Source organism: Musa acuminata, chromosome BXJ3-1 (genome assembly GCF_036884655.1).
Source record: "Musa acuminata AAA Group cultivar baxijiao chromosome BXJ3-1, Cavendish_Baxijiao_AAA, whole genome shotgun sequence".
Taxonomy (NCBI): Eukaryota; Viridiplantae; Streptophyta; class Magnoliopsida; order Zingiberales; family Musaceae; genus Musa; species Musa acuminata.
Window position 1 is genome coordinate 37,641,141 of NC_088349.1, and position 15,034 is coordinate 37,656,174.

General features: G+C 34.5%; 1 pseudogene; it reads right to left on the minus strand.

The window, feature by feature from the left end:
• Positions 1-3,027: 3,027 nt before the first annotated feature.
• On the minus strand, positions 3,028-13,800 carry LOC135629262 (26S proteasome regulatory subunit 4 homolog; annotated as a pseudogene).
• Positions 13,801-15,034: the final 1,234 nt, after the last annotated feature.

A 15,034-nucleotide genomic window follows, 5' to 3' on the forward strand; every position in this document is an offset into this window, starting at 1 on the left:
TTGAAATCTTCATTATATATAGCAAATTACATAGTATCTAATAATTTATAAAATGGAAGAAGTGAAATGTATAAAAGTTGAATAAAGAATTGTGACATCATACAATTGATAAACTATGCTTGTTTTATCCATAAAATAAATATTTTATAAGAATATTATCATCTTTTGACATGATACTTATAGTTTACATAACACTATTAAGATTTAAATTTAAAAAAATTATTTCATATCTTTCATGTTCATAAAACTAAGAGAGGAATTAAAGTTTATGTTGAGAATTATAAATTAATACCTTAGTAAATTAATATGTTATGCGCTTCTTGAGATGAAGTTTATAAAGCATGGTGTAAAACTCTCCACACATAGAATTCTTATTTGAAAAGAGACCCAACTTAATTTTTTATATTGTAAATTTAGTATTCATGTAATATATAAAAATCTAAATGTGGATTGAAAATTATCACTATTACAATTTTATATTTGAATAATATCTGATTTACCTTATTCAGGAATATAGTTGATGATCCTCTTATATAAGTTAAAAATATTAAAATACATATGTATTGATTGTCAATTTGACTTGTCCGAGTCCTTTGTTGATTATTTTATATCAAAAATATAATATTTTACAATAAACATCTATTATCTAAAGATAATTTAAATCAAAATATGATATTATCAATATTGTATTTATTGATAATAAACCTAAAAATATTTTTTATTATTTATCTTCGCTTTTATGTTAATTCTTTTACTCAAATCCTAAAAAAGATAAATTTTAATAATGTATTGTTAAAATGCGTGAACTAAAAAGTCAAACATATTAAAAATAAAAAATATAACAATTGTATAAAATTTTTACAAAACTTTAGTTTTGCCTACTCTAAGATGATAACCTCTTAAAGTTCAGGATGAGTGTATTTTAATGGTCCAATGCTAGTTTATCATTGGTAACTAATAATGTATTTCAACTCATTATCAACTAGTGATTTGAAATTAAAATTTTTTCATTTATCTATCATGTACGTTATTCATCATTAAAATATAAGAGATTAAATATTATTTATCTATCATGTACGTTAGTTTCTCTTCCAGATTGTGTTGCGATGGCATTAAACAATTATTTAATAGCTTCAACAGAAACAGTATTCGGAACAATGCATAGTCGATCACCTGGAAATAGTCTTTGCTTGAAGTGTGAGCAATTATACTTGAAGGCAGAATGAATATGGTGAATTAAGGGAGATAGAAAACTACTCAACAACATAGATCAATAAAGAGAGACCAAAACACTTGTGTAAAGATTTGCCAAATAACCAAATGGAATAAGGCCGGCAAAAACAAAGACTAGTGGTCTAAAACTCAATGGAATTAGCACGACCTACAAGTTTCAACAAGAATAAACTGATTTATCTTTTTGATGTCTAAAACTTGCTTAATATCAGACATGAAACGGTTTAGACAATAATATCTTGAAGGTTAGTGGTCCACAGTGACAATAACAAATACCTGAGACCACTTGTTCATGCGGCAATTAAACATTCCGAGAAAAACTGTGAGTGAATCAGTGATCCTTCTTTATGCTTTAGCCAAAACCCAAAAGATCAATAGTTCAACTTAGTCAGCATGAATCCTGACCCTTTCTGGAAATGTCATGTGCCAACACAGTGAATCAATGTATATTTTGTCCCATTTCAATTTTCATTTGTGACAAGTTGAAGTCCCACCTACTGAATTGCCATTCTAGTTTATCTTTCCTATTTCCTGAAAAAGACATGTTCCAACATGAAACAATTTAGCATATACTTTTGATTTCAAACTAATTACATATTACCCCCCATAATTAGCTTCCTTTAGCATCTCGATCTCTACACTTCAGAAATTTACATTGGCATCCCTATAGTTACGAAAATGAAACATCTAAATCAATTTACCCATACACCATTAATTTTACCGATAGAAACATGAAAATAAAGAGCAAAAAGGTACCCTTAATGTTCCAGTTGATGATGGCAAACAACGTCAGTGGTGGCAACCGACAACGCCACGGGTGACTGTTGTGGATGAGGAGAGCGACGATGAAAGATAAGGGTTGCTATGCATCTACATCGACATCGATGCAGTTGCTGAGCGGGGAAAGGGTCACCGATGCAGATGTAAAGCGACGCTACTTGGCATATGCATCGATGGCCCTTTTGCTCGGCAACTACGTCGCGCCGACGTAGATGCAAAGTCACTCGGCATCGTAAATGTAAATGTAAATGTAAAGCAACGTCACTCGGCAACTGCATCGACGTCATCGCAGATACAGAGCGACGTCACTCGGCAACTACATCGATCGCTCTGCCTTTGCATCGGCGCCTACGCAGATGCAGAGCGACACCGCTTTGCATCTACATCAACGTTGATGCAATTGCCAAGCGACGAAAGAGCCACCAATGCAGATGCCGTGCAGCCCTTTCGCCACTCGACAATGGCAACGATGCCGACGCTGACGCTGAAGCAGAGGCACTCTTACCTCTCACCGCTACTCTCCTCATCCACAATAGCCACCCGTAACCCCCAACAATGCCACTATCCACCACCACCGACGTCATCCACCGCCGTCAACTAGAATGCTAAATTACCTTTTTTTTGTTTTTGAATTTCCGTTGATAAAACGAACAACATTATGGTAAATAGACCTAAATATTTTACCTTCATAATTATAGGGATGCCAATGAAACTTTTTAAAACATAAGGACCGAGATGCTTAGTTAAATACAAGGGGTATTCTGTAATTAGTTCTTTGATTTCTTAAGACATATAAACACAACACATTTATATAAAAGGTATGTGATTACAACTTGGGCATGAAGATGCACAATATTTCTCAAAAGATTATTTATGTTGAACCATTTTTGTTATCCAATTTACGATCATCAAGGTCCACAAACAAACATCTAAAAATAATATATTGAGAATCACGATAATCAAAAGCGACATATAAGACAAACCTTCATGTTATGAGGCAAGCGAATTAATAGCTCACATGTAGAGTCCCTTAGGCACCCATTCTTCTTAAACGTCACCTTCTCCTTGGCCTTCTTGAAGTCTGCATGAGTTACCTGAGCGTAAGATGATGTAGCTACAAATTACTGAGATATGTAACTTAGGGCACTTTGGGAATGCAAGATAAAGCAAATGGGTATTAGTTTAAACTCTTAATCCAATGCAAGTCAAATTCAACTAGCCGATCCAACCACTAAAGACGTGTAGTCCAACTCAAACTAGTCAAGTGAGAGTGTCTCTTCAAAGAAGACTAGTTAATATTCCATTTGTTGGGTATGTCCCTACCATATTAGATTTGTCAAACTTAATATGCACCAAACCAAGGATAATATTCAAGTATTTGACGATCTTGTTTGAAAAACTTTTGATTAAAACAAACATTTGAAAACCATCAGAATCCATATCAACAATATTAGTTTTGAATTATTCGTATTGTTTCTTATCAATTATATGATCCAACATGTGCCCAAGAGCAAGAATTTTACTTATAAGCCAAACCATATTCTTTTACGTTGAACTGATCTTATTCAGTTTATATTTTATTTTTTAAGTTGAATTTTTCTTTATTTCATTATTTAGGGCCTTGAATGATTCTCTCCCAAATTGTCTCACTTCTCAAGGCTATAGAAGAGAATTGGGAAAAGAAAAACAAAGAACAGAGAATCAGAAATTAAGACGAGATCAAGACATTTCCAAGAGCCAAGGCATCACCACATCACTTCTCTATACGAGAGATAAGCTGTCATAAGAAATGGGAACAAAATAGATAAGTAGCACCTTTCCTTTCCATTTTCTATTTTTGGAGGAAGAAGAGGATCTCTATTCTAGCAGCATGACAAACTGTTTCAGTGGTCAACCACTGTTAAGACACATTGGTGGAGGTTTAGAGCCTATAACAAACCTTAATTAGCCTGAGTAAGGACTTGTAAGGATCATATGGTTCAGTACTAAATGGTGTTGTTTTTGTATTATCTTTTACTGATAATGTGTGAAAAAGGTTGGAATATTGCCCGATAAACTGGTGAGATACCAATGCAACAAGGTGTCAAGACCAGAGGTCGACCGAGCTTCTAAACCTGGTTGTAGACCTTTAGACTTGAAAACACGAAACATAGACTTGAGTGTTCAGAGATCACCAAAAATGTCACATGAACAAATTTCTAATATGCTTTTGTAAGTAAATCTCCCTCAACAGGTAAATAACTTTATTACATCTAGCCCAAAGAATGATCGTTTGTGGTTCTTTATTTTACTTCTTATAACAAGTTTTATCCAGAGCAATGATACACTAATAAAGATTGATGCTTCCTCAAATGGTCATGCTCCTCTTGCCCCAAGAAAGAGAAGTAATAAAAACTTGAATCAACAAGGAACCCCCATTCGGGTAAATTAGTGGCTTTATAAAATACATACCAGGAACTTTAACTGGGGTCAGAAGAAGTCATCTGGACAATATAGCTTTATAATATGAATCTGAAAAGCAATCTAATGGAGAACATAGACTAAATACAGCTTACATGAACCATCACATTTAAATTATAAAGAAATGAGTTACCTTTATAGAATAGGAGAGGTAATATGAAAAGTTCTCCTGCCTTTTAGTGGTTAACTTTTTAAGTGATCAATTTCTGAACATTAATAGGAACATAGGAAAAATTCATAAAATCCCTAGGGTATGGACAATTGGCATTCAAAAGTCAATATCCATTTTAAAAAGCATGTATATATCCCAAACAAAAGGTATATAAGACCACAATAACAATTGCTGATAATATTAGTGTAATAACAAAAGCTTTATCTAACAATAACCTTCTATATAAAAGAATACAATTTTACATGTAAATATGTGACACACCTTCATCCTATGCTCTCTTAAAGCAAGCAAGCCAGATTCAGTATAGATTGTCTTGATATCAGCTCCAGAGAACTCGTCCTTCGTCATGACAAATTCTTTCAGGTTGACATTATTGGCCAGCGTCATTCTAGAGGTATGTATCTAAAGAAATTAACATGAAAATAAGAATTTAGCAAGAACCCGCAAAGTGTACAAAAACATGCACTGGTGTTCTGTAAGCATCCTGTATTTGTTCATGAAGCATAACAAACCTGAAAAATACAATGTCTAGTTTTAATGTCTGGTAGCGGGAATTCAATCTTCCCATCAATACGACCAGGCCGAAGCAAGGCTGGATCAAGGCATTCAATTCTGTTGGTTGCAAGACCTTAACATCCCCCCTTGAGTTAAAACTATCTAACTGGTTCAGCAACTCCAACATGGTTCTCTGTATTTCACGCTCACCACCCGAATGAGCATCATATCTAAAATTGGTCAGATAGAATAGTCTGATAATTTTAACTATGATTTACATACAAGAGAAAGAAAAAAGTGGGACTTTTATTTCTCATCGACTGACCTTTTGGTGCCAACTGCTTCTATCTCATCAATAAAGACTATCGAAGGAGAAAGTTCATCTGCCACTCTAAACAGTTCTCTAACAAGTTTTGGGCCATCACCCAAATATTTCTGAATCAACTCACTTCCAAAAACATGCAAGAAAGTTGCTGAAGTTGAGTTTGCCACAGCCTGAAATTAAGCTTTCATAAATAGTACGAAAATTAGGATTTTGCAATAACCAATGCAAATACCACAGCATTCAGATCACCATGCAACACAAATTGTATAGCAAAAACCTTTTAGGTCGCAAACCCACAAGAGAAAGATAATTCCAATTCTAAAGTGAAACTCAGTTAAGCTTTTTTTTTTAATTGGCCACCACCATCTAGATTGTAAATTTGCAATAATAGAAGGTCAATTTTTTTTTAAAAAAGACATCCATTGGTAAAGAAGAAGTACATAGAAAATAAAAACATCCTTTCTCATTTCTCTTCTCTATTTACTCATAATAAATGCTGATAGATATACTAAACTATACAAATCAATAAAGTGTTGTCGCTAGAGTTAGAGCCAATAAATAGCACACATAAACACAAAATACAAATGTAACTAAATAGAGATTGAGAGAATAGAGAAGAGGGAGGGTAAAGAATGTGTGGGGCAAAGTTGTAAAGTCCATGTTATGGAAATTCACATGCTACACTCTCACCTTGGCTCCCCATATGGTATAACTCCCTTGGGAAGCCTAATTCCAATATCTTCATACAGCTCAGGATGAGTAAGAGGAAGTTCAACAGCTTTTTTAATTTATTGAATTTGTGCATCTAAGCCACCAATATCAGCATAAGATTCCAAAGGAGCTTTTTCAACTTTCATGACAGAAACCATAGGATCAAGTTCATCCTGAAGAAGCCCAACAACAGACAAGATCTGCAAAAGACATTTTAATCTAATCACCCATTTATCCACTCAATAACAACATATCCTGATATAATATTTCAGAATTTAACAATTATGTGAACAAAAGCCGCCAAGTAAAAAGCATATCATTATGTATCATGTCATGTGAAGATGTATAAAAGGTAAGGATTAGAAACATCTAAAGCACAGGCTAAGATAAAAAGGACAAAGACCAATAATTATTTTACACTTCAGTTGAATAACATACAGGTACATAATAATTCTACAAAATCTTCTGGATTGGAAAAATCCAGAGCTAGATGTAGCTTGACCGGTTTCTTCACCCACACCTATAAACAAGTCAAGTTGCATATTGATTCAACCAAAAAAAATATTCCGGACCATTCAGTGTAGGTTACACTGCAAAGGAGACAAAATAAGTGTCAACCAGCTGTAAGAAAGCTTTTCAAGAAAACTATATTTCAATCTCTGCAGCTGTCTCTTCAATAAGGATTGCACCGAACACTTGTTTTTACTCCTAGGAGAAGTCCAAAACAAGAGGTAGACAAGCTAAATAAGACATTTCTCCTTTATTTTCAAGAAATGTTTTGAGCCACTTTGAAAATATTCAAATAAGAGAAGGAAAAAACAACAGAAAACAACAGACATTGCTCCCGCTCCCGCTCCCGTTGCCGCTGCTCGCTGCTGCTGTCGCTGTCGCCACTCGTCGCTCTCGCTCCCGCTCCCGCTCCCGCTTCCTCTTTTCTCAATCAGCACCCCCTAACACACCTCTTCCTTCTTCTCCTTCAGTATATTGTTAACAGTATACAGTATACTATTAACAATTTATTAATAATAGTATTTATATTTATTAGATTAATAATATTTTATTTTGATTTTAATACCATTAATTTTTATTTATTTAAAATTATTATATTTAAATAATTATATTTAAAATTTTAAATAATTATATTTATTAATTATATTATATATTTTTAGATTTTAGTGTCTCGCTTCGCTCAAGCGAGCGCCTAGCGCCTCAGGCGTTTATGAACCTCGACGCCTAACGCTTTTTAAATCACTGACACAAATAGAGGATGCAGTATTTAGAAAAGAAAAAAAAAGAAGTCTCAAATAAAAGTAAACCTTGCATTTCTTCGGCAATTATCTTTGTGAAAATTAAGTGTTGGTTGCTGAGACAATGGATCTTTTGTTCTACATACAAAGAGAGAAATGGTTCCAGACATGTTCACGTACCTCATCAAGTCTTGGGTGAGGATGCTTAGGAAGCACATCTAACACCTCTTTGTCCACAATGCACTTGCCATGAATTTCTTTATAAAGGTCTATGCATAATCTCACCAAATCTTTCTTTCTGAACGTAAGCTTGATAAGGCAACATCACTCCTCGAAGCCACTTCTAGAAAACCAGAGCTTTGTTCACAAACTACTATCAATTCTAGATGCCAAAAATTAGCAACCATGAAAAGCCTAAAATTGAAAATGATACTAGTCAAACTACAGGAAATGCAAATATGATGTTAAGACAAAAGTTATAGTTCAAAGTAAAAGCCAGCATAAACATTCAAAATAGTGATTTTTGGTAATTGAATATGAAAAAGACATACTAGCATTTAGACACGATATTCAGAACCGAAAATAATTAAACCATATGATCAGAGTGAAATAGGATAAATAAGCTCTTTAATGTCTCTATAAACTTGATATTTTGAACTAATGTTTAAGAAATAGTTTAGTGCATCTCTATTGCAACACATAAGCTTCATTGTTACTCAAGATATGCAAACAAATCTCTTCATATTATAAATAGAAGATCCAATACCTCAAAAGGTTAGCCTCAGTTACCTCTACCGTGGAAAGATCTTTGGAGACCATGTTGAGCCAATTTTCTCTACTCCAGACATCACTCTTCATTGGCAACCAATACTCAGCAAAATTATACTTGTTCTAATAAGGGAGAGATTGAAAACCTATCATTAGCAAACACCAACAACAGTAGAACAGTTTGTTTATTTATATCCCTGGGAAATTTTTCAAGTTTATCACATAAACCCGAGTGACACTCCTCTGGAATTCTTATAGTATAGAACGGAAATGAGATAGTACACTTAATTATAACTTGGTTTCATAGAATGCATAACCTCAATTTTGCCTTAGCTTAAAGAAACTCATCAATTTATCTGCCATAAGGAATATGAATGAAGAAATTATAGTGCGAGTTTGCTTTATGCATCTTATTAGTGCACTTATAAGGATATTATGTATGAATGAGTTCTTCATCCACCCTTCTGGTCTTAAAGTTCCTAAATATTATATCGATCTATATTTAAATGAATTTTGCAACTGTTGAATACCACCAAAATTAGAAACTGGGAGTCTTGATGATGATATGCATCAGTCATTGGTCAGTCCAAACCACTGGAAAAATGATCCTTAACAAAGAGCATTTTTAGATTTCACTGATTCATATTGCTACAGATAATTCAAATAAGCTTTCCATTTTCCCATGGTCTCATTTTTCACATCAATATTATAGGACTTCACCACCATTAATCCTTTTCATTAAACTATAAGTCAATGTTCAGCACTCGAATGATAATGCTTAATTAATTGGCAAGTTCAGCCAGAGAAATAAAGCATATGTTTGTTCCCTTATCCATTAACATGGGCAATATTATATCGAGAAATAATTTGGCAATGTTCATTGAGTTAAAGTAGTTAAGTTGTTCAGAACTTTTAAGTTGTTCTCTATTGTTTTAAGTTTTTTTAATGACATTTTATGAATCTGCTAACCAAATTATTCACTTCTTTTTGTGCTTCAGTTTTCTTTCAAAAAAAAAAAAAGAGATTTGCCATAAAGACTTCACAAAGAAAGTGTTTTATAATGTCTCTCTCTCTCTCTCTCTCTCTCTCTCTACAAAAGAATTGAGCACTCTATAAAGTTAAATGGACTAACAAAATTTTGCTGCTCAAGAGATCAAATAACCAGGAAAACACAAAACAGAGAGACGACCAGTACTTGGTGGAGTGCACCATCAAATAAATTAGTATCCACCTCATCCCTACTTAGAGAGAAACATAGATTCAAATCATCCCAATTGCCTCCAACAATCTTCTGCTGCTACATGGTGGAGTTTGGTGTCAAAATGAGGTGGCTTGAGTTCAAGAATTGGCATGGATTTCATGGAGCAATTGACTCAACAATGTGATGTCAGGAGGCATAACCAGACCAAACAATGGTGTTCCTGCTGATGTGTCTCATATGAGGGTGTCATTAGAGAACAACTGCATCAGGTTGTGAAGAGCTTCAGGATAAAATTTCCTAGCAAACAAGTAGCAAAGTCTCTTCATTCCATTCCACAAACAAGGTTTCACTGTCACCACTTTCTGCAAAATAAATAAATAAATACATGATTGCTGAGGTTGGTCTTTGATTATAAAACACTGGAAGGACAGTTAAATAGCAGATTTGGTGTACTCAAGTTTGAGTGATTAGTTTCTCTTCCAGATTGTGTTGTATAATTGTTAGCTGAAAACAGATAGCAGCAATGATTTTGTGATGATAAATACAAGTCAAACATGGAAAGAAAATGAAATTTAACCAGATTTGTTACAGTCGATGGCATTAAACAATTATTTGATAGCTTCAACAGTAACAGTATTCGGAACACCGCATAGTCGATCACTTTGAACAATTATCTGATATTCCAATGTAGTTTACATGCTTGTCACGATTTGTAACCCATTGTTGTTATTATTTTTAAGCATGAATATGCAGAATTTGCATAATGGGTAAGAGATAGTAAAGGACCAAATAATACTATCTAAACAAAAATGAAAATAGATGCTTTTGGTGCTTTCGAGTTCAATCCTCCAAATAGTGAACATGCTGAGAAAATATTTGACTTCTTTTGACATATGACATTATTTTCTTACAAGTCATATCAGCTTCTAATTGAATAATTCAATTTCATCCATCGGATTATTTTTTTATTTATTTCTCTAAAGGCTCAGATTAAGGGTCATCAATCCCTTCGAATTTGTACTGTGCCTCATGCATGTATCGTGCTACTCTATATGATTGCATAATGTCTCAAAGGTTTTGGTTGACGTAGTCATGTAGAACAAGCATTTTCTTGCAAAGTCCTACCACTTATCACTATCTATGACAAAAATGCAAGAATTTTAGATGGATATCTGCAACATGTTCCAATTTCCTTTTATATGCTTCATTAAACCTAAGCACATGAATACACTGAAGTAACTCAGAGGAAAAGAAAAACTATAGAACTTGGCAGTCAGCTTACAAAGATTAAGTTACTTTTGCCTAATCTGATGTGCTTTCGGTGATTGTGACAATACTAACGAAAGTAATCAGGAATAGGTGAACCAGAAAAAGGAAAGAATCAGCATATATGAACACAAGTTCTAAAAGATTTACCTTTTCATCAATGGTGACATGATAACTCTCATCAATAGACTGTCAACAAAACCCATATCAGTCAACAAGAATTTAGAGGCATATGGACATCCTAAAGTATGAATTTTTGAAAGAGAGAATGCTTACAGAAATATTCTTCGGGAGCTCAAAAGTGACATCTTGTGCTCAATATGCTTTTGGATGCCACTTTCTTTCAGACCAATCAACACGCATCATGGACCAATTGGCACTTCCAATAGGATCCACTATCTGCAGGATGTCGAAATGTCCTGTCTAGTTAGTGATACTATTAAATTTCCAGATAAGCCATTACTCAAGAAAGCCAAAATGCAAAATGATCTAATGTACTTACACTCGACAGAGTTGGAAGATAGTGTTCATCAGCATAGCAGTTGCGACTATCAAAACCTGACTGAGGTCAAGAAATGGGCAAAAATAGCAATCGGTATTGCTGGTTGATCAATTTGAGGGAGCAACCATTGAGTGATTCAACACATAAACTTTTAGATACATTCAAAAGAAACAAAGTGCCTAAAAAGAAAAAAACTTGATGATTATTAAGCAGACATTATGCATCAGAACTTGGATCTCCTACAGTCCAACCCATGAATCTAACATATTACTATGTATCCTAGCAAAATGGGGCTCCATTTACCTTATAGACTTCAATTATTTTGTTATCTTCTTAACTTTTGGAGATTTAAGGTACCCCTGGTAATAGAAATTATATGGGCAAACGTATGATGCCTACAAATGCTTCACAATGCTCACTCATAAAAATTGACCACAAAACACTCGAACCCTAAATCTCCAGTTAACCAAGTTCGTCGAGCCTAAATACCAGTGATCTATGTAAATACACATAATATTTTAAGTTATTTTTATCAGAATACTAGCAAATTAGGTATATCAAGAAAACCACAACCAATTCGCACCCTAAACACTAAAAATCTTCACCAATCCGAGATCATGCGACCAAAACCATAAATCATTAAACTAGCAAAACTGACCTTGTTGTGCATAAAAATAGCATAGTCCAATACCAGTTGATCCTTGTCGACAAAAGATAGGATCGTAACGTAGTACTTCATTCTAATTGACGATGAAACGATGACATGGTTCTCATCGATGAGCTCGTCCAGGTTTCTGACACTTATCGGTGACTCCCGAAGATCATCGAACTTGGAGCAATCCTCCTCGTTCTTCTCCTCGTAGGGACAAAGGCACTCCTGGTTGGCGGCGAACGCCACCTCCATGAGGACATAGTCTTTGACGAGCTCGACCTTGAGGATGTGGAGGCGGCACTTATAGAGCAAGGTGATGGTGGGGAGCCAAGCAACAACCTCAGAACCCTTCTACCTGCATTGCTTCCGTTTGACTTGGGACGGCGATGCTGCCAACTCAATCTTTTTATCCTTCTTGTCGCCATCGTGCTTCTGATCGCCGGGGTGCCCCTAGTTCCCCATGCCTCCGGGGGTTCCCTGGCCCATGGAACCTAGGGTTTTGTGGAGTACCACCAAGAGAGCTCGAGATCGAAAGTAAGCATAGGAGGTTTGGCTTCGAAAGAGAGACGATAAAAGGAGAAGCCGATCTCAATTCTTATTTGCCTTCACAGTGACACAAAATTGTAAATACACGAGTCTAAATATAGTTATTAGCATTATAATTTTAAGGTACCCTCCAATCACCATATATTTAATTCTTAAGATTTTAATTTATATCAACATTCTATATTATATGACAACAATTCTTAAATAATCAAATTTTATTTTAAATATATTTAAGTTACATTTAACACTTAAAATTATAATTTACATCAATCTTATCTGATATGAATACTTTAAAAATTATTTTTATTTTAAATATATTTAAGTTATATTATGTATGGGACTAGACATGACTGTAATAGTAGATTAAACTAAAAATATATATAAAATATTCACAAAATAAACAAGTCATGTGAATGATATAAAATAGACTAGATATAAAAAGAATTTATCCACCTTAAATAGTTGAGGCATTACGACTTATTAAAAATACAGATAACACATGATTCCAGTTATTAGGGATGCCATATGAAAATTTTATATTAGAATAATAAAACACATATGTTATATTAAAATTTAATTATTTTTATTCAAATATAATATAGCCAATTATTTAGATCAAGACTTAAATTCTTGACCTTAATCATCAGGATGTTTTTATTCTCTCTTTATTGCTTCGCCACATTACTCCATTGTGATAAATAAAACTCATTTGACATTTACTACGTAGAATAATATTATTACAATCAAAGCCAGATTTTAGAAGGGATCCCATCCAAAATACATAAAATAAATAAATAAATACACAGTTAATCTTACAAGAAACAAGCAAGCAATTATTCAGAGCATAAATACAATTAGTGTTTCTCATCAAGATGAGATAGGCAAAATGGTATTAAATTTTCATACTCCTTTGTGCTTTTGTTGATCATATCACATCTTTAAGAAACAGTATCAGTCAACCTAATCTCTTTATAACATTAGCTCAACAATCTTTTGATGAAATTATGCTACTTATTTTTTGGACACAGAAGCAGAAAAAATAATTATGTAACAACGAACAATTTCAAAATGGCCTATCGAATTACGTAAAACAAATAAAAGACATAGTTTGTATCGATACTTACCAGCAAAGCAGCAACAACATCGATGGAGTGATTCAAACATAAAAACCATTCTTGGCTTGTCTGAAATATGCAGCTCTAGGATCACCATCCATGCAATTTCATAAATTTTAAAATTTGATCCTTTGTTGCATAACATTAACCAAGTTTTAGTCACTTCGCAATGAATGGTTGCTTAAGAGATATCAAGTGATTTTATTTACGAGGTCCAAATACAAATAGAGATTGCAGTATTTGAAAAGAAAAAAAAGAAAATCTCAAATTAAAGTAAACCTTGTATTTCTTTAGCAATTATCTTTGTGAAAATGAAGTGTTGGTTGCTGAGACGATGGATCTTTTGTTCCACATACTACAAAAGAAATGGTTTCAGACATGTTCAGGTCTTGGGTGAGGATTTGCATGAAAGCACGATGCTTAGGAAGCACATCTAACACCTCTTTTTCCACAATGCACTTGCCATAAATTTTTTCATAAAGTTCTATGCATCATCTCACCAAATCTTTCTTTCTGAATGCGAGCTTGATAGGCAACATCACTCCTCGAAGCCACGTCTAGAAAACTAGAGCTTTGTTCACAATGTACATGCCAAGAAAATTAATGCATTATTGTGGTGCTTATCAGCTTGTGAAATATCTCTCGATAGTACTTATACACTGAGGCTAGCAATTCATACCAATATCTGATTTTTCTATTACAACTAGCATCATGAACTGGTTGACTTCTATTTCCCTATGGTGACCTCAAAGAATTCACAGCAACCTTAAGGAATATTTTCTGATGAAGTAATGTACTTCCTAATATGACAAGTAAGAACAATTATGTCATCATAATTCATTGAGGTTTCAAGTATTTTTTCACATGTAGTTCTAATGGTGAAGCAAACTTCCCTACATAGAAAACCTGGCTGTCTACATATCATGCATACATCAGAATCATCAGAGAGCAAATGCAGCATAAAAACCTCCAGTTGTGTTTTTCTGTTTTTATCATCCTTCCTGAACAAGATAACTTGAGATACTATTCCTTTTCCCTGTGTTGGATGCTGTCCTTGATCATCCCAGCTTTTATAAAAAAGAATATTGGCTGTAGAAGCTGCCATCTAGCAACTCCACTTTTGAAGTGTTTTAAAACAATTATATCTGTGTAACCTTCAACTGTAGAGTGACCGACGTAGCATCTGCATCGGCATCGGCATCGGCGTAGGCGTGGACGCAAATGCAGAGTGACCGACGTAGTTGCCGAGTGACGTCGCTATGTATTTGCGTCGACGTCGATGCAGTTGCCGAGTGACGTTGCTTTACATTTACGTCGACATTGATGTAGTTGCCTAGCGACATCACTTTGCATCTGCAAGGGTCGTCGATGCAGATGCTGAGTGATGCCACTTTGCATCTACGTCGGCGCGACGTAGTTGCCGAGCAAAAGGGCCATCGATGCATATGTCGAGTAGCGTCACCTTACATCTGCATCGGTGACCCTTTCCCCGCTCGGCAACTGCGTCGACGTCGACACAAATACATAGCGACGTCACTCGGCAACTACGTCGGTCACTCTG